Source organism: Terrapene carolina, unplaced genomic scaffold (genome assembly GCF_002925995.2).
Source record: "Terrapene carolina triunguis isolate 2854851 unplaced genomic scaffold, T_m_triunguis-2.0 Scaffold193, whole genome shotgun sequence".
NCBI lineage: Eukaryota > Metazoa > Chordata > Testudines > Emydidae > Terrapene > Terrapene triunguis.
The window spans coordinates 1,973,620-1,994,429 of NW_020664544.1; the positions used below are offsets into that span (position 1 = coordinate 1,973,620).

Consider the following 20,810-nt stretch of genomic DNA (forward strand, 5'->3'; position numbering starts at 1 on the left):
TGGATTTGCTCAAAAAAATCCCCTAAATCAGAATGGTGCCAGGAGCCTCCCACAAGCCAGAAATGACCCAGCCCTTGTCCTGGGGGTGCTCTGGTGTGAATCTGCAGCGCCCGAGGGTCATTAGCAGACAGAGGGGAAGGACAAGGGTGACTTTGCTCTCAGGGAGACACACGTCTTGGTGGCCTTGATACTTTGCAGCCCCCCTTTTACAGCAGGGCTGGGTTTGGCCCCTTGTCTGTATTAATCCAGTGAGGGGACGTGGAGGTGCTGTGGGCAAGACACCCTGTTGCTGTTTTGTATTGCTCTAGCACCCAGCAGCCCCGCGATGGAGCCGACCCTGCTGCGCCAGGCACTGTACAAACATGGAGCCACGCAGAGCTCCCAGCCGCCGTGTGCAAAGCATGCGTCGGCTGCGTCCGTTCTGCTCTGCACCCACTTAGTGCTGCCCTACGGGACAACACGAATAAAGCCGATTCCTGCTTTCCCCCCGGGCCTGGATCCCCACAGACAGCTCTCTATGCTGTTTAGGGATGGGGGATGGTCCAGGGCGATCAGGGATGGCCTCGGCCAGGCGTCCTGTCTCCTTGCCTTGCCGTGTGGGGAGAGGGGCTCTCTGAGCTGATCATTATTTCGACAGGCTTTAGATGTAGGACAGCTGCGAACCGCAGCCGCTGTGCATTAGCGGCTTCAATTGAACTGTGCCGAGGGAGCCGAAGGGAAGTGCAGCTGGGCCTGTGTCACACGAATGGCTTTCGGAAAGCGCGGTGCATTGATATTTTTTAATGGGGGTACGAACCAAGCCTGGAAGCACTGTCAGGAAATGGAGTTTTAATAATAACCCTTCTCCTGATGGCTGGAAAGGGACTGGCTACAAAGTGCAGTGGCAGATAATTGTGTTATTCGAGTCGCGCTGAGCACAGGAGGCCAGTCTGTGCTCTAATCCCTGGGCAAGAGCTACAAACCGGGAAACAGCACCTGTTACATTTGCCAGTTTGTTAATCTGGTGCCAGGGAAGCAAGGAGGGGTGGGTGGGTGAGAATCGACAGCGCTGACAGGCCAGAATGAGAGGGTGACGGTGTAAATAACACGGAGAGGAAGAGCAGTCCCCAAATAACTGACACGTCCCAGGAGGGAGGGAGAGGGGAGGCAGCTGTGCTGGAGGGCAGGGCGTGGCGAAGGATCGGTGTGGATGTGCTGTTCACGGGTTAGTTTCCAGCTCCCACGCCCTCTTTCCGAAGCAGGGGCAGGTAAACCCCAAAGCCGGCCTTTCAAGTCCATTCCTTCTGGCTGCAGCTGGGAGATTCCTGCAATCGGGGCCCAGGCTGGTGAATTCTTTATGGGTGACGAAAGGATGTGGGCCCCCTTTATTTATTCCCCCCTCCCGGACACCTTTCTGATACGCAGAAAACGCCTCTTGGGTTTTGGTTTCAGTGCTCTGCTTAATTTGATTGATGCAGGTCTTTTCTGCCTGTTTTTCCCCAGAAGAACCTGGTCTTGGCCCAATGGAAACCCTGAGTGCAGATGGCAAAGCCCCGTTTGTCCTGGTTAAACTTGGCTTCTAGCTTCTCTGGAGCAGCAATCACACCAGGTTGCCTGTGCATAGATGGTAGCCTGTCTCCAGGAGGTGGATTTGATCAGCAGCAGGGTGAGTGGGGTTAACAGCAGCTCCCACAGACAGAGGACAAGGTTAATACAGAACCCCCCAAGGTGATAGTGGATGGATGAGGAGAGAGGAGGGGGGCACAGGGTGGAGTGATGAGAGAAGGAAGATTGCATCAGGCAGATCAGCGAGCTGCATCCAGGCAAGGTGTAATGAGAGATCAGAAATGGGCACAGGGTGATACAGAGAAGGGTGATTTCAGTGACTGCAATGCGAAGCTGGAGGAACCCCACTGACACTGAAAGCTGGGCCTGATCCAAAGCCCGTTTTTTGTGTGTGAGAGAGAGAAACATGTGACTCAACCAAAGAGGGAGTAACAAATCAAAGGAAAATGCCTAATTGAATGGAGATGGAAAGAGACAGGAGCAGAGGTGTTTCCTTTGCCTTCTGGGTCAGTGAGCTGTTAAGCTCCCTATGGGTGGCAGCCTCCCATCAGACCACCTGCAACTTGGCTGTGATACTCCTGGCTTCCAGGAACAAGCTCTTGGTTATATCAGGACTTGAATGCATTGTCTTGCAACCATCCGTGTGCAGCACCCTGTGGAATGCAGTCCTTTAGCCAGGGCAGCCCTGTCCATGCTTTCTTCAGAGTGGTGTGATGGTCCCTTTAGCCATATATAGGGCTAGTTATATATAATGTGTGTATATTCGTTTCCAGTATTTGCAAGCAATGAGTAACTCTGTAATAACATTTTGCTCTATTCTGGCATCTTTCATCTGAAGCCCTCAAAGCTCTTTACAAACATGCATTAATTGTGACAATGGCCTAAATGCCAATAATAATAATACTTAAGAAATGATAATAAACATAATACTTTGTGTTTCTAGTAATGCCTTCCAGCCGAGGATCTCAAAGCACATTCCAGCAGTAAATGAATAAAGCCTGCTCTTTCCCCTGGGGCTCAGGTGAGTGCTCTCACCTGAAGAAGAAACTGTGACCTGGGGAGCATTTCAGAAGTGGCTAGTGATATCGGGTGTCCAACTTGTGACAACTCTGCCTCATTTTCAAAGGTGCTGAGTGATCACAATTCTAATGAAGTTAATTGGAGCGGCGCGCCCCTGAAAATCAGCCCCAAGCAGAGCACCCCAAAATCAGAGGCCACTTTTGACTCAAGTGACTCCTGAAGGTGTCTGTGGCATAGCAAGAAGCAGAATTCAGGTCCCACTCTTAACCCCCAGCCAGAGGTATCTGCTATTTTCTTGTAGTAATAAGAAATGTATCATCATCCCACCTTCTTCCCACTCTGGCAGTTCTTGATGTGACACGTGTCACCACTGGTTAGCTATAGAGGCTTTCAGACACACAGTATCTCTGCAAACACTTCAAAGAGGTAAAGAATCCAAGTCCCAAGATATTTCAAATTCAAGATACTTTATCAGTGTTTCAAGCCAGACAAAGGGTTATCGAAGAGTGATTGAGGTAGAAGTCTCAGGTCTGGGTCCCTGGTTGCTGTAGCAAGCATCTGGAAGCTGCTGGGGTTTATCTTCTGTCGATTTGTCAGCATCGCTGATGGTGGCAGGGTGTTAAACAGTGAGGTGCTATTCCTATCAACTCGCTCCTTTCCCTGCAGGCCAGGCACAGGTTCTCCTCATTGCTTTTTAATGGGAAGTCTTTTATCATTTCTGATCATTGGAGGAAATATAATTTTTGCCGACCCCGGGACTCTGGAGTAGAAAAGTGACTCCGTTTCAATTTCTCCTCTGTCATATTGGTTGCACAGTTGTTCCTGTCTGGGTTTGTGCTGTGCTGCAGGGAATGCAAGGGAGAAACAAATGTTTTCACAGGAAGTCAGGAGAGAAATGGAGTGACACAAGGAGCCTGGTGCAGGCAGGAGGAGAGGCAGAGGAGAAGGCTCTTGCATACGGATTGGGGGATTGTGTTGGGAACTTGGGGCCAGAAGGGAAACCAATGCTACATGAAGAGAAGGGAGCCAAGAAAATCGTACGCTTGGCTGGAGCTAGTGCACCGAGGGGTTGCAGAATAAAGAAGGCAGTTTTGAACTGGATCCTGCCATGAGTGGAGTAGCCAAGGCAGGTGTTTGAGCGTGAGGTTACTGAACACGGTGTGGCCTGTTGCACTCAAACAGCGAAACCCTGTGCAGCCACCCATGAGGGAGCCGCGGCTGCACTCCATCTCCACGTCCTAACTTGGGCACAGCCTGCGCCTCCCCGTCACACGCATCCCCCAGCGCTCGGAGGTATGTGACCCACATGGCGTTTAACAGGCCCGGAGACGTGGGGTGTTATGGGGGCTGAGAGTGGGGCTGCTGATGGGAGAGGGGAAAGGGGGCTACAGTATGTGTCTGGGGAGCGGGGGGGGGACACAATGGGGTTGCAGTCGGGGGGGGCGGGCTACCTGCTGGGGAATGGGCTGCTCTGGGGGAGCTGCCGGAAGGTGCACAGGGATGTACTGCGAAGAGTTCTTAGGGGCCTGGACAGGCCCCAGCTTCTAGCCCAGACTCCCCCTGCTCCCCCCCACAGCTTCCCCCGCCCCTCCCCCTTTCCCAGGCTCCTCCCTCACCTGCATGACCTCATCCAGGTGGGCACCTCCCCCCTTGCCTTAGGGACACACCCTCCCCAGCCTTCCGCCACCCTGACCGCCAGCCCCGACGTCCAATCGCCTCCCAGCTCCCCAGCAGCTAGCCAATCCGCTTCCGGCGCCCGCGTGCCCGGCCGCCCTCCGCTCGGGAGGCGGCCAATGGGGCGGCGGTCAACCGCGCCAGGTGGCGGCGGAGGCCCCGCCCCTGCCGGGGTGAGGGAAGGGCGAGCGGGCCAATGAATGGGCGGCGCTGAGCGGGCGGTGCCGGTGTCCATGGGGACCGTAGGGGAGGGGGCGGGGCTGGGCTGCGGGCTCTGCTCCGCCCGCCTTTTGTTCGCTGGGTGCGAGCGGGGCGGGCGCCAGTGCCGGGCAGGAGCAGGAGCGCGAGCGCGGCGCAGGTGAGGGCTCGCGCGTGGGGGGGAGGGGCGCGTGGGGGTCTGAGGCGGCGCGAGGCGAGGGGGTCTGAGGCGGAACCGCCCCCCACAGTGGCGGGGGCTCAGGGCGGCGCCTCTCCCGGGTCAGCGTCGGCCCGGCCCGGTCCGGTCCTGGGGCGGTTCCGAGCCCCGCCCCGGCTCGCTTCCCTCCGGCCCTCGGAGCTGTCCCGGTCCGGGCGGGCAGCGCCCAGCGCTCGGGGGGCCCCAGGCAGGGCGTGGGGCGCGGCCGGGCTCCCGGCGGGGTCTGACCCGAGCCAGTGGGGACCGCGGGGCGGTGTTTGTGCCGGGCACGGCCCGGGCAGGTGACCCCCCCCCCCCCCCGCCGGCCCGGCGCTGCTCGGGGGGCCCCTGGCCCGGCGCTGCTCGGGGGGGGGGCCTGGCCCCCGTCTGTTCGCAGCCCGGTGACCCCGCTCGGGAATCCTCCCTGGCCAGAATCACACGCCTCCAGCGTCCCCTGCTTCGCGCGCGCTCCCTCCACCCGCAGCTCGCGCGTCATCCGGACCGGTCAGTGCTGAAGGCCCCCAACTTGTCGGCATTCGTGTAATCCCGAGACCTGAAGCTCGCTCGGCGTGTCCTTGCCCGGGCCTGGTTTCCCTCTTGGGACAGGCGGTTTGCAGGGTCGCTGCTCAACGCTCAGGGAGAAGTGGGTTTGGCGAGGAGACACTGGAGCCTGCTGGAATCCGGAGCGGGAGAAGCCTTGTCTCTGGCTCCAGGCATCTGCACGGTGCATGAAACCGAAAAGGGAGCCCGCTGCGTGTTTAAGGCCTGGTCTACACTAGGACTTTAATTCGGATTTAGCTGCCTTAATCCGAATTAACCCTTCACCCGTCCACACTACAGAGCCAGTTAATTCGAATTAAAGGACCCTTTAAATCGATTTCTGTACTCCACCTCGACGAACGGAGTAGAGCCTAAATCGATTTTGTTAATTCGAATTAGGGTTAGTGTGGACGCACACCACCGAATTACTGTATTTAAGTTAATGGGGTAGTGTGGCCGCACACCACCGAATTAATGTGGTTTAAAACCGAATTAAGGTGCTTAGTGTGGCCGCGCACAATCGAATTTATACAACCTGTTTCCCAAATTCGAATTATCTAAATTCGGATTAATCCTGTAGTGTAGACATACCCAAAGACACAAGCGGTGTAACCTGGAGTTGTCTTGGGTGTCCAGACTTAATTAGCTGTTTTATAATTCAGGAGATCTTGGTAACAGGCAAGGCAGCTTGATTGACTCTTGACTGCCAAATGACACACATCACTGAGCAAGATGTTCTGCAAATCCACTTCAACCGGTCCTTGAAATTAGACTTTTTTTTCCCCAAGCTCATAATGGGGGTTTCCTGTTCCCGTGCTTGAGTCTGGCTGTGGCTGTTGATTCCCTGGGAGCAAGTTCGCAAATTGTCTCCTTGCCTGGCCTTTCCGTGAGAGTACAATCACTGCTCCCCTGATTGTTATGGGAGGGAGGACGTGAGAGTGCTCCATATGCTAACATAAGATGGCAATTTCTTTCTGAGGCATGAGCAACATGCACTTAAAATCGTCCCTCTGTATAATTGACAGTGCTGTGGATCAACATACAGCCAGCTTTCAGGATGAAGTTGCAGTGTGGCTGCTTATAAGTGTTTGACATCTTCACTTTCTGAGGTTGCTGTAATCCTGTTCATGTATTTATTATAAAATGATCACAACATGCTTTATTGGTTAGCATGCAGTGAGTCTGACTGATGTGGTGTTTCTTGCAAAACACAATAACTGGTGCAGGCGCAGGGTCTGGGCATTTGGCTCCCAACGCTTTGAGATCTTTGGAAGGAAGATCCTGTACAAGTGAACAGTGTTGACTTTTTTTAATTAAATTGCCTGATTGGAGTCCCCTGCAGTCACATGGCTTGTAGTGGTAGAGACTTGATTTGCAAGCAAGTTGACACCTAGATTGCAAGTTAAAATTGTTTGCCATGCAATTCGCAATGTAGGCTTGGCCTATGCTTGAAAAATCTATTGGCATATCTACGCAGGTTGGGGCCTGAAAAAACCACACCCCAGTGTAGATACTATACAGCTATGTTGATGGAAATAGTTCTGGGAGGGGGTGGTCCTCCACTGACCGCAAAACTCCTTCAAGGAGGCTGTGTCTACACTGCGTGGCTATGCTGCCATAGCTATGCTGATCTAGTCTCCTTGGTGTGCACATCCCCTCAGTGTCCCTTGTTGGTTTTCAGAGCACATGCCTGCTTGTTCTCTGCAGCACGGTGATTGCACAGCCTATGTCACCCCTTAAAGCTGAGTTTGGGCCCTTATTAATAGGTCCCTACCAAATTCACTGTCCATTTTGGTAAATTTCACGGTCAGTTTTAAAATCCATGGTTTCAGAGATTTAAATCTTACATTTCATGGTGTTGTCACAAAGCATGGCTGTTTATATATAAAAAAAAAAAAGTAAACATGGAAAGCCCTTAAGGCAGTGTTTCTCGAACTGGGGGTCCCAACCCAAAAGGAGGTCACAAGGCTATTATGGGAGAGGGGTTGCAATATTGTCACTCTTACTTCTGCACTGCCTTCAGAACTGGGTGGCCAGACAGTGACCGCTTCTGGCTGGGAGCCCAGTTTGAAAGGCAGTGCCGCTGCCAGCAGCAGCACAGAAGTAAGGATAGAAATACAGGGACCCCTCCCGCCCCCCACAATAGCCAGGTTTCACAGTGGAGACCAGAATTCATGGTCTGTGACCCATTTTTCACAGCTGTGAATTTGGTTAGGGCCCTATTTATAAGCGCTTGAGCCTGTTCGTTACACTCCGCAGCATGTTGAAGTAAAGTCACTTTAGAGCCCAAAATCTTGTGTGTTCTCATCTTATTGCCAGGAACTGTCCTTAAGTGAGAGGGAGTTAGTAGTTGAGTGTGGAAATATGCAGGACTTCAAGTGTGAGTAAGGAGTGAAGGAATACACCCAAACCTCATATCTGAGTTGAAGGTAAAAACGGAGGATGGGAGTGAAAAAGGAAGGAATCCAGGGGGTAAAATTAGACGCATGTTCAGTCTGCCATGCTGCCCGGCTTTGGGGGAACCCTGGCACTGGTAGAGGAGAGGGTGTTCTAATTGTGTTAGCTAAATGATTAGTTTAATTAATTAGGTTTGCAGCAAAGATGAAAGGACAATGCCAAATTTTGGTGTTGCTGGGAGTTGCTTGGGGGAAAAAAAGCTCTTGTATAAGGAACCTGAAAAGAGAATCTCAGTAGAAAATTGCTGCCATAAAATCAGTGTGAACATGTATGTGTAAACGCCCTGATGTACTTGGCTCTCAGCAGGGAGGGTGCATATTTAATTATATGGTAAAGACAGTGAGAGTTGCATGAAGGGGAGTCCGGGCAGAGTGCTTGGTGCTGTCCATAACAACAGAATATAGACCTGATTGTGCGTTGTAAAAGTCTGAGGGCTTGTCTGCTCTTGAAATGCTACAGTTGTGCTGCTATAGTTCCTCAGTGTGAGGACTCACAGGAGGGGTTCTCCCATCCATGTAGTTAATCCACCTCTCGGAGCGGCGGGCTAGGTTGTTGTCTACATGAGGGTTTAGGCTAGTTTACCTGCATTTCTCAGGGGTGTGGATTTTTCACACCAGATCTGGCCTCAGACTGTTCTATTGGTGTGAAGTAACTGAACACAAAGCATTGTGTCTTTGCACTTTCTATCCTGGACTGATATCCACCCCAGTGTGGAAAACTGACCGAGCATCAGGCATGGAAAAAGTGGTGACTAGTGGGAATCTTGAAGTAGGTGTGATGCTGTACCATTGATTTTAAACCCTCTATTCTCAGTGAATGTTGTAGCAAAGCCTGCTTAGAACCGAACTGCAGAAAATACAAGATGCATGTGAAAGATGAGACTTCTTGTGCTTGTGGTTTTCTTGGGTAGAAATTAAAAGTTTGGGAAGAGCGAAAGAAATAAAAACATCTTTTCACAATAATACCAAGTGCTCTGAAAGCGGCCAGTGTCCCAGTGTTCTGCAAAGTATTTAAAGATGCCCTTTTCTTCCAGGCCAATAAATATTCTCAGTATGGAGCCTGGCAATGCTGAAAATGTGCTATTTATTTCCAGGATCTCAGTGTCCATGTTCTGAATTCTCCGGGAGGGCGGTGTTCACCTGGGGTGTATCCCCAGCAGGCAGAACAGCATATTCCTTCACCGGGGTGGATGGCAGGATTGTGAGAGTTTTGAAAGAGGAGAGGAGGCACTCAATTGCTGGGGCTGTGTCTTGGGAACCTTCTGAAATGAGTCATGCTGATCTCTGCCTGAAGGGAAACAAAGTGCCTGCTTGTGTGTTAGCTCCATGGGTCTCTAAAAATACTTTGGGGGTGACGTCAGTGAGTACTCTGAGCTCGCGGGTCAGGTGTTAGTGCATTCAGGGCGACTTTCAAGTCAAGCATTAATAACTCTGGCTGTGGCAGTCCCAGTTAAAAAACAAAGAATGTCCATTTGAAACGTGAACTAGCAGGTTATCTGTGTCTTGCCCAAGCTGCACCTGTTTGTGCGCCTGATTAAAGTAGACATGTTCTTGCAGGGAACTAATGAGCTCCAGCGGGTAGGGTAGTGACTCCTGGGTTCTGTTCTCAGTTCTAATATAGACTCTCTCTGTGACCTTGGGTGAGTCGCTCCATGCATCTGATGAAGTGGGCTCTAGCCCACAAAAGCTTATGCCCAAATAAATGTGTTAGTCTCTAAGGTGCCACAAGAAATCCTCGTTGTTTTTTCTTCCCCTGTCTCTGTTACCCCACCTGCAAAATGGGGATACTGATGCTCAGCCGCCTTTTCTGGAGCACCGTAAGAGCTTCGTCAAGCCAGTGTGTCTTATCCCCAGGCGCACCAGTACTGCGGCTGGAAGAGCAAGACTGGGCCAGGGAGGTTAAAGAAGGGCAGAGGGACTAAGGAGAAGCTGGAAGGAGATGTTAAGGGCATGATCCTACTCACATGTGTTCTTCTGTCCTGGAATCTCCTTGAAACTCCCACAAGCAAGCACTTGTTTGCAAACCGGAGTTCCCCTGACACCCTGTAGTAGCTACAGATGCCCGCGAGCCCTTGAGTTCCTATCGTATGTGCCCCAGGAAGCAGCAGGCTCTCCGGGCAATGCGTGACCCTTTCCTATTCAAATACTTGGACCTGTCGCAAGTCAAATCTGTCCCTCAGTCTCTCCTGCCAGCTGCTGTAACGGGTGGCTCTCTGCACCTAGTCGGGCTTTGTGCCGAGTATTGACTTTTCCATCCCCCGCCAACACTGGCTCCCTTCCACATGCAGTTGAATGAAGCTATTCGGTGTTTCTCTGCACCATCTTTCTCTGAAATCCTTCCCTTGCTAGGGGCACTGCCCTCTAGAGGCATTGATGCTAAAGCTGAAGTAGTCTTGTCCACGTGCACGTGACATAAGCTCTTGAAACAAAACCTTTGCTTAACCTCTGAAGACTCCATAGTGCTGCTGCTTGTAGCTAATTCCTGCATTGCAGTGTTAAGAGCAGGTTGTAGATCCAGCAAACCCACCACTGCGCCTTGGCGCAACTGGCACCCTGCTTCTCTGGTATTTGTGCTACTTGTTCACCTAGAGTAGTGAAGCCATAGCATGCACGGTCCTTCCACCTGTTAATGAAAGCCCCATATCCCAGCTTGGAGGTGAAGTTCAGAACCCAGTAATGATGCTGTTTGGTTCTTTTACTATTGGAGACGGTAACTCAGAGGGGATAAATAGCCTTGTTGTAGTCTGACTCTGCTGTAATGAACCAAAAAAAGAAGTCTGTCTCCATCAGTCTTGCTGTCCAGACTTTATTTCTCCACCTCTGCCCTCTGAGTGTTGATGAAATACTGGAGTGAAGAAGTGCTAACACCCAGTGGTCATCTGGGCACTCTCACTCACCCGTCAGTTTGGGATTGGAGAATCTCTAGCTCTCTTCCCATGGGTGTTAAGAGATGTGAGAATTACCACGGGGATTTAAAAGCAACAATCTTCTTCAGGGATTGGATGGAAGCCCCTGCTTTCCAGCTGTATTCCTAAATGGGGTTGGTGCGCCGTGGGGGTCCCTGTCACTTGACCAAGGTCCCTGCTGTTTGTAATAGAGGCAAAAGACTCCAGTAGATACGTTGGTTCTCCGATAACGGATTTGGAGAGGTTTAAAGCTCCATTTTCATGTCCTTTGTTAATGTTTATTGAAGTGGGCTATAAAAGTACAGAATACTCAATTAAACTGTCTTTGTACATCCTAAATCTGTAACTATTCATCAGCTTGGAAGGGGTCCATAAAGTGTCATGGAAATACCCATTTTACTGCAAATTTGGTTTAAGTGGGTTTGGCCATTAAGCTATAGGAATGCAAAAGCTTGTGGGTTAAAATTAAAATGGCTTTTTTTTGTGCTTTGCAACTTCACAATTGTCTTATGTTTTTTTAGGTGGCTGGGTTAATGCGAACAAATTGCTTGGGCCATTTTGGGGGAAACTAGTTTAAAAATGCAACTTGAATTATGGCATGTAGGAAAGTGGGTCCCAGTAACCTCTCCCTCTCAGGCTTGTCAGAGAGTCTGTGCAAAACAGCCACTGCACAGCAGCCACTTTAGAACAATAGATTTGTATCTTCTATTGTCTCAGCAACCCATGAGTGATGGGTGTATCCTCCCCAAGTCAGTTCCTTTCAAACAGGGCTATCGAAATAAACGGAGAGTGTGCCTACACAGCCCTTGCAGCGAGCCTCCCAGCCTGGGTGGGGGGGACAGGAACGGAACGGCCTTGGGCTAGCGGGTCTCAGGCTAGTGCTCCAAGAATAGCTGTGTAGACAGCGCTTTGAAATGGCAGCTCAGGCTCTGAAGCCCACCCCCTTCCCTAGGCTTCAGAGCCCAGGCTCCAGCCTGAGCCACAACTTCAAAACGCTGTTTCCATAGGTGTTTTCAGAGTGCTGGCGAGAGCCCTGCGAGCCCAAGTCTGCTGACCCAGGCTGGATGGCTTCCAGGGGCTCCATAGAGAGACCCTAATGAACAGTCAGGATGGACGAGACCAGTGCTTAACCTCTCCGTGCTTTCAACCAGCAGTCCTCCAGAAGGAGGGCTGCGTGGCTATTGAAAACTTAACTGGGCAACTTGCTGGGGGGGGGGGGGGGGGGGGGTTGGTGCCATGGAGAATGGTGTCAGGAAGAACAGACTACCTCTGCCTGCTCGTGAGAACAGGGTATGGAAAGCCCCCAGTGTCACTGCAGACCTGGGCCAAGTGTTGCAGTCGGAGTTCTGAAGAGCTCTCGAACCCCCTCTCCCCAGCTGGGTAGTGGTAAAAAGGATTTAAAAACAGATCTATTAAACGTGACAACATCTCTCCAAAGTAACCTCTGCCATAAGCCCACTAAAGCAACCCCCTGCCTGTCTTGGAGGAGTCTCCCCAGCAATGCGCAGTCCCGCACAGCTGAGGAAAAAGGCCACTTCCTTCAGAACTGAGAGGAGCGGAAACTCCATTTATAGCATCGATGTGTTGCTTACATCGTGATGTGGACATGACCAACCCTTCCGGATGTAGAGCTGCATTTCCAGGTGCAAAAAAAAGCATCTTTTGGGGGAATGCTCGGAGTAAGTTGAACACCTCCCAAATCCATGGCCACTGCACACAGTTGAGAGGTTACAGCCGTGTCTCATGTTACAGCTTCCCCAGTGCTTAGTTTCCAGTTACTAAGGTCAGTTGCTTCTACCACCTCTGAAGCTGATTCTCCTTCCTTATAGTTGCAGACCTTGAACAACTTCCCCTTTAGTCCCAGACAGTATTTATCCTTGATAATGCTCAGTACAGTCCTAATTGCATTAGCTGGCTTCCCCCCCACAAATCCATGATCGGGTTCAGGAGCTGGGATCAGCAAGGTTTTAATGATTGTGAGGCTTTTCCAACTTTGAGTTTTCCTGTTGCTTCTGTAGTTTATCTCTAAGCCTGTGGTTTTCTTGTGCAGTGTTGGATTTGGCTTTTTACTACACTTCAGCTCTGGATCAGTGTGGAAGCAGTTTTTCTCCGACATCAGTTTCAGAAAACACTTGGGTCTTCCATAGCACGTTTATCAGAGCTCTTAAAGCATTCCACAAAGGAAGGCATCCCCCTGTGGTAGATAGGGAAACTGATGTCTTTTCTACATTTAAAAAAAAAAAAAAGTTGCACAGATTTAAGTGTCCACACAGTTGCTTGCATCAGTTTTTCTGTTGCGCTTCAACCCATTCCTAATTGATGTCAGCCAAACCAAAAGAAGTCACTCTTAAACCAAACGTGTCCACACAGGGGTTAGTGGTGGGGTAAAAAAAACAACTTAACTCCCCCCCCCCCCCCCCCCCCGTTAAATTAATCTAGTGCAACTTTCTTCCCCAAGACAAGCCCAAAAGCAGAGTGATGTGTGATGCCCAAGAGGTGGCAGGACTGGAAATAGAGCTTGTCTTCTGACTCCCAGTCTAGTGCCTGATCCACAAGACCGTTCTGCTTTTCATCGTTAGTCCAGGTACACTCATTGTGGATCTGATTAGAGACCTCTGACTCCCACCTTCATGTCTGAGAAGAATTGTGGCTGTTTCAGAACACTGGCAGCCCTTTTGTAGTTTCATGGGACCAGTAGCTCTTCGCCAAGTTCCTAGCTGTCCCTTCCCCCATCCAGCGTGACACACACAGCAGGTGGTTCGGAGGAGCAGTTGGAGTTGATGATTATGTGGGGTAGCAGGAGTATTGTATCTGCACGTAGAAAAACTGGCAAAGGAATCCTCAAAACCTGACTGAAGCAGCTTTAAAAGTGCCACTGTGCAAACGGCACACAATCCCCAAAACCAAGTGCAAAATATTTCAGGAACTTGGAATCCTGGGGATGTGGCGTAAAACCAGTGTGGCAGGGCTGCAGTGAAGAGGGAATGAGTTGCTTGTTGCTCCTTTAAGCAATGTCCACACTAGGAAAAAGGTGAGTGTTTTAACATGTTACCTAACATGTCGTCAAACACGTGTGAAATCCCAGTGTGGACAAGGCAAGGTCGTAGTTTAACACGTGTTAGCTGGTCGTGGTAAGTCATGGCAAATAGCGAAGATCTGGCTTAGCTAGATTGGGTTTCCTTACCGGTTCTTGACAGTATCAAATAGCTCTCAGCCATTCGAAACTAATGTTTGTGCTCTCGCAAAGGGAGGTGCTTTCTTCACTGACACATTAAAAAAGAAGTCTGCCCCGCTTCGCTGTAGTGCTTGCTCCTTCCTGACCCTGGTGGAGCTTATAACCAAAAAGCACATCGCAGGTAGCTGCAGGTCCTGGCTCGGACTGTTTTACTGATCTCATCTAAAGATGTAAATATTTTCAGGCAGGAGCTTGCCTGGTCTAATTAGCTTGTCAAACGTCAGTTGAATGTCACATTAATTTTGGAATCTGAAAGTGCTGAGGAAATGTTTCAGGTTAGGCACGTAAGCTGGTAGCTGGAATAGAATTAGGTTTTGTATGATCCTTCTCATTCTCTGCATACCTGAAAGTGCTTTGCAGTAAGAAATAAGCTGTGGTAGTGAAGGGTGCAGGTAGTCAGCAGTCATGCATGATGAAACAGGAAGTCGTTGGACTTCTCTTCTCCACTCTCTCACGCGCTTGTTGTGTGGCTTTGGGGAGATGCTGACCCGCCTTCCCAAAGTGCTTTGGGATCTGTGGATGGGAAGCATAGGTAGTAAGTGCTTAGTAGACAAGGGCATTCGGACTCCTTTAGTGAGGGAACAGCATTAGCTGGGTGATAGGGGTTATCAGCCTCTCTCCTTGGAAAGTGCTCCTAATGTACCTTCTATCCTGCAGAGCTGTTTCAGAAAGAGCAGAGATCTGATTTTCTGTTGTAAGTTCTTTCTCCGCTGTCTAGGTTTTTGCCTCATGCCCGTCACCTTAGTATCTGAGGCTCTCTGGGGCAGGGATCAATCACGTATGACCAATCTGTAAAGCATCAGTGGTGCTGCATAAATAGCCTTGGTTGAAACTGAATCCCTGCTTTTGTCCTAGGATGATCTAGTGCTCCCCACTGAACCATACTGGTACTACAGATGTTTACAGAATAAAACACTCCTGTGTGCAGAGCAGGAATTTTCTTTTCAGCACTCAGACCTCTTTTGAAACAAACACATAAGTGACAACTGCAGTTCTAGCTTTGAAGTTTAATACGCAGCCTAGGAATATTGCTGTGCTCTTATCTGAAATCTCTTTGACAAACAGACCTCCCATTTCTCTTGTGTAGGAATAATGTATATTTCATAAACAGCTATGCTGGGGAAACCGTCGTCAGACACAAAGATGTTTCTAATTAGATGGAGGTTTGAAATATCTTTCTAAATCTGCCATCCCTGATTAGTTTTTCTGCAGATTCTGTCAGGCCTTTAGGCATTTCATAATGCTTCAGTCACTTTGTTCTGAAATCATTTCTACAGAAAGGGCAGGGGGCGTGGCATTCAATCTGAAACTCTTAATACAGACGCTATTGTCTACAGATGTGTTTGCATCATTTGCCCCAGTGCACTGAGAGTTTTGGCTTCTCAGTACTTAAACCAAATGTGTTTCAAGGTTCTTTTCAGGATGTTGAGCGAGAGACTTTGGTTTCTGCCCACTCCTGAAGCAGAACGGACAGCCAGGTGAAAGTGATCTGGGTTGCTAAATGTTTTTTTTGACTACTCCGCACCTGGCTGACCAAAGCCACTACCCATGAACAGCTGTAAAAATAAATACAAACGACAACCATACTTCACACTGGGCCTGGGATGTTGTGGCAGCATGACCCTGTGGGGGGGATACAGGTCTAGGAGCTGAAACTAGAACCCAGGTTCTTCTGTGTGTGCTGTGACCATGGGCAAGTTGCTTCAACTCTGCCTCAGTTTCCCAACTTTGCCTTCCCCTTGTGAAGAGCCTTGAGATCTCTGGATGAAAAATATTGCTGCTGTTCTGCAGCAGACAGTGGCGGGGGTGGGAGACAGTTTCCAGCTCCAGAAAGATAATTCTCCAGCTACACGATGAAATTGGAAAGGGTGAACTCTGCTCAAGTTTTTTTTCCAGTGCACTGAAGACAGATGAGACTTGTTAACAGATGAGTGTGGCTGTTCTGAATTCTTTGAAGGCTCATTTGGTTTTGGAAAAAGCTAAAATTCCTAATTAGGATCCACATATGTCAATTGCATCATTTTGCTAGCAAACTTGTGTAAGAAGCATTCCCCTGCCCCTCTTTTGTGAAGAGTGCCTGGCTGGCAGAGGGGAGATGGGGGATCGAAGGGGGCAGCTGTGTAGCTTTCTGCGGGTGTCACATCTGTCTGCGGCTGCTATATCGGGAATGTGGAGCCATGCTGTCTTTGGACTCTGTTGCTTTGTGGCATTGACTTACTAAGGCATATCACTGCATGAAGTGCATTTGCTTAGCTGGTGGTAAAAAGACCTTTGGCCACTTTAAACAACCTCCTAGTAATCACTCTGACATGCAGGCGGGGCACTAGTGGCAAACCATTAACTTGCTCGGACAGGCTGGGCGCTGACTGGTGTTGGTTATAATTTCTTATGAAACATCCGAACTCTGCAGATGTAATGCGGTTGAATGTAGAAATGAATCAGCCCCCAAATCCTTTTGTTTTACCCTCTTGAATTCTTTTCTTGGCTGTAAAATGGGGACTGTGCTGCAGAAATACTGTATTTTTCTCGCCATTATCCTAGCTGGAAATAGCACGTGAGCGCCTCAAAACCTAAATTTAAAGCCTGCAATTATTGTGTTCTTAGGGAGCTATTTGTTCGTAGCTTTTTAAAAGTAATAAAATCTATCTTCTCCAGATGGAGTTATTGTGATTAATTGTATTGTTTTGGAGTCACGGGCAGCTCAAGCAAGCATGCCAGAATCTCCTATTCATGGGCAAATGGCAAGTTCTCTCATCTGTCCCACTGATATTTCCAACAGGAACAAACTGGCATTAATGAGAGAATCGGAGCATATAGGGTTTTCTTAAATGAAAGTGTGACAGTTGTGGCAATTCTCTGCAATATCCTTGAAAAGCCTTATTGAATTGTTTAAGTATCTTTGTATTAAATTCATAGATTCTAGGACTGGAAGGGACCTCGAGAGGTCATCGAGTCCAGTCCCCTGCCCGCAAAGGTTTTGTATTATTGGGGGGCCTGGCTGGTGAAAGGACTGTAGCGAACAATGTGGCAAACTAGAATGGTCTTTGGGGACAATATATGTGAAGTGGATTTACTGGGAAATGTCCAGGGGGAGGTGAATTAAATCCTTCCCCCCCCCCCCCACATTTATGCATAAACCCAGCCTTTTGAAGCTCCCCTCTGAGGAAGGGGCCAGTGTCTACTGATTACCTGTTTTTTGGCATCTGAAGCTCAAAGGCTCAGGCTGTGTAGAGGAAAGCCTAACGCATGCATGGGGGTGCTCATTCTGAGCTAAAGCCATTATGAGCTTGTAAGCACAGAAGAACCCTTTGGTGGGGTTTGAAGGACTGACCTCTACCAGAGCCCCTGCAGAGTTGTGGGGTGATCTCTGGTAAGTTTATTAGCACGTCTGTAGATTCTTTTATTGGGTTTGATGTGCTTTCTCTAACGTTTTCACCTTAAGAATAAATGTGCTTGCTTAGAGCTGTGTGGTAACTCACAGCTGCGGGCAATGACCTTGTTCGGAGCCTGAGAGTAGTAAACAAAGTGCAGATGCTGTCCTGGTTAGACAGTCTGGCTTGCTGGGGATATCCGTGTTGGTGGGAAACTGTACAGCCAGGAAAAGTCTCTGGTCAGCGGTGAGAGAGACGAAGGTTTCTGCCTGAGAGAGGTGATGGCTGGGTGGCCTTGCTGGGGAATGTTTTGTCACAGTGTAGGGCAACTGCACCTCTATTAATGCCAACTGAGACATACTAAGATGCATCTTTGTGACCTTAATGACCTAGAGAAATAGACTCTCCAAGGCGCCCATCTCAGGTTTGCCGAGAGGGTCTGTCAGCATGGTATCAAGCTCTGCGCCAAGAGCTATCGCTTGTTTCCTTCTGATAAAACTCACCGGTGACAGCTGAGTGCAGTCGCTGCTGATTTTTTCCAGGAAATGTGAATGGTGAGAAGGAAGCCGAGCCCCATGCTGTAGCGCCAATAGTGATTTCCTGCACCAGAAGCTGCGTCCCCAGGAGAAGCCCCAGCTTCTCCTGCCAACAAGAGAACGTTCTCGTACGCAGAAAGGGTTGCTATTAAATTTTAAAATCAAATGCTTTTCCTATCGAGGAGCACAGATGGCTCGTTCCGATCCTACACAAGAAGCAGCGCTGAGCATGGCTTCGAGGAGGCCGTGGGAAATGCCGGGTCTATTGTGCATCTAGGGGTAATCCCTGGGGGATACAGCCTTATGGTGCTCTGTGCAAATGGAGGAAGAGACGACCCCTGCCCCAAAGAGCTGTCTGCCACATCTTGGAGGGATGGGGAGCACTTGCACGCTAGGCGACTGAGGGCTTGACAGGAACACGCTTCGTTAGTGGCATCTTTATTTTTAATTGCCTTTGTTTTAAGCCCCTGCCTAAAACTTGCCCCTTCGGTATGTGTTTGAATGAATCCTGGCCATGTTATATTTCTTATACCACTAACCCCTTCTGTTTAGTTTCAACCCTTGCCCTTTGCTATTAAATATCTAACCTAGCCTTTCTATGCTGCTCAGTGGAGAAGGAAGATGGGCTTGTGGTTAAGGGTCTGGACTGGGACTCCAGAGCTCTGATTTCATTTCCTGCCTCTGCCAATCCCTGCCTATATGTGCTTGGGCAAATTGCTTAATCTGTCTTTTTTTTCCCCTGACTGTGCAATGGGGTAGATCTTTCCTCTGTCTATTTCTGTTCCTTGGGGCTGGGACTCTGTTCTGTGTCTGTGCAGCACCTAGCACACTGGGGTTCTGATCTTAGCCTCTTTTGGTGTTTCCATAGGACAGTTCTGCAGGTCTCCAGACTTTGATGTACCTAGAACATGTTTGTATGGGGGTTCTAGTGGAGGCAGCATTTCTGATAATTAGATCCTGTCCCCACTAGCTTTCAGCTAGGCTTTTAATTGAGCATGGCTGGCTCTAAATCCGGCTGTGTCCCTGCCCACCTCAAGACTAGAAGTTGGTAGCCTAATCTGGCGCATGATTGTGTTTCTGCAGCTGGTCTGGCATGCTTCTTTCCACCGCAGTGTAGATGGACGGCTCCTCCCCCCTTGTGCTTGGGTAACTGCTTTGGTTGATATTCTCGCCAGCTCTTTGTGGCAGGACAGGGCATGATGCCAGCAACACATGGGGCAGCTCTGCGTCCTGCTGGGCATTTGACATGTACTGAGGCACTATTGGCCGGCCACACTTTCCCAGAAAGCACCGGTACAGCACTTTTAGCAGCGTAGTAGGTGTGGATGCACAAACGCGGTTCATCTGTTCTTGTGCAACAGAAACTGTGGTGTGCATCACCAGAACTCCTTGTAACTGGGGTAGATGAGTGTTGCAAGTGTCTTATGTAGACAGCTGAAGTGAGGACGGCCTCGAACATCACACCATGGTGTAACAAAGACTTGGTGCATTTCCTCCTGGGGTGTCATGTCTGCTCCCAGGGTTCAGGTGGTGCTGCTCCTCTATGCCTAACTAGTCTCTCCGCTTAAATGCTGAAGGTTGGGCCCCATATTTGTTTTCAGGGATGTTGGGAAGTCCCCGAGCACAGCTGACTGGCTTGAAAGAGCTGGTTTGCGTCCAGGGATTCTCTCCAGCTTTGTTAATATAAACCTATTTCTTTCCCAAACATCTTGTTAATGGGAAAGCAGGTCAAGGGGCGGGGAAAGGGCTTAACACAGAAGCATACACATTTAATGTAATTTTGCCTCTAGTTATTCTGATGTAGTAATTACCAGGGCCTTTGGATTTTGCTCTTAATAATGGGGCATGCATGCACAATTCAAACAAATGAGACTAGTCCCTGTTGACTCTTGACCCTGGGGAGGGTGATGCTGCTGCCGAAGTGAAGATGCAATAATGGGGTGGCTTCAGGGTTCTTAACCTGGGAAGGGGGGGGGAGGAAATAGAGGGAAGGGGAGTGGCTTCCCTTTCTTTACACATCTAACAGCAAAAATATATTACCAAAGCTTACGAGAGCCCACGTGGTGCGACAGGTTTGGCCTGCAAGGGTGATGGAATAGTTATGATTCAAAAGTGGAAACTTCTGCAGTGACCTCTTTCAGCCAAATGGTTCGTAAGTAGCTAACAGAAGGGTGTGGGAGGGTTGTGTGTGTGGTGTTCTCCAAGAACATGTGCGTGCTTCTGGTGTGTCAGTCACCTTGGTGCTCTGTAAAATTGCTAAAGATTCCTTGGACCTTCCCCCTGGGAAAAGAACTCCCATTTCTCTCTGCTCACGTGGTAGAGTGGAATCAGGGTAGCTGACTGGGTTCTAACCAGCTCCCTGGGGGGAAAGGCCTGCTTATTGGTCTAAAGATTGCCCTGATACAGTATTGAGGATGAATGCGGCTGACTTGCATGAGGGCAACATAGGAGTTGGCATTAATCATGATGGTCCATTGTCCCCCGGTACAGCAGTACTTAGCCCAAGTCGCATGCAGGCCAAGAGGCCAGGTTTGACTGGTGCCCCAGTCAGCTGTGATTGCAGGAGCGCTTTCCCTGGTGCACGGGAGATGCTGCTGAGTGTATGTGTAAACCAACCGTGTTAGCAATGGTGCCCCACCCCACCCAGTGGTGCGAGGAGTCCCTGCCTTCCGAGCAGTGGGGGCAGGAAAGAACGTGCATAACACTCCACCCTCCCCCAGCTGGAGTGGAGCAAGGAGAGAGGGTGTAAAGTGGAGTTTCTCAGCCACTCAAGGATGGACCCTGTTCCATCGTTACAGCGCTGCACATGTCTGGGCATCGCACCTTATTACTGTGTGGCTCTCTGACTCTCCATTTTAGGATAAACCGGGGGACTAGCACGTAGGGGCAGGGAGGTGACTTTTACCTCTGCCTATGGCATTGGTGAGGCCGCTACTGGACTATTGCGTCCAGGTCTGTGGTCCTTGTTTTATAGGATGCTGCCGAACAGAGCCACAAAAATGATTTGAGGTCTAGAGAAAATGCCTTCCAGTGAGACTTAAAGAGCTCAGTCTGCTTAGCTGATCAAAAAGGTGATTTAGATTAATAGACGTACCTTCCCCGGGAGAAAACACCAGCAGGGCCGGCTCCAGGC

General features: G+C 49.7%; 1 protein-coding gene across 1 annotated transcript in view; it reads left to right on the forward strand.

The window, feature by feature from the left end:
• Window positions 1-4,572: 4,572 nt before the first annotated feature.
• The window catches only part of JUP (junction plakoglobin), a 51,193-nt gene continuing 34,955 nt past the window's right edge, over window positions 4,573-20,810 (forward strand). Inside the window, exon 1 of the mRNA XM_024193433.2 lies at window positions 4,573-4,597. The gene's annotated coding sequence lies outside the window, so the exon portion shown is untranslated. The remainder of the gene's footprint in view (window positions 4,598-20,810) is intronic.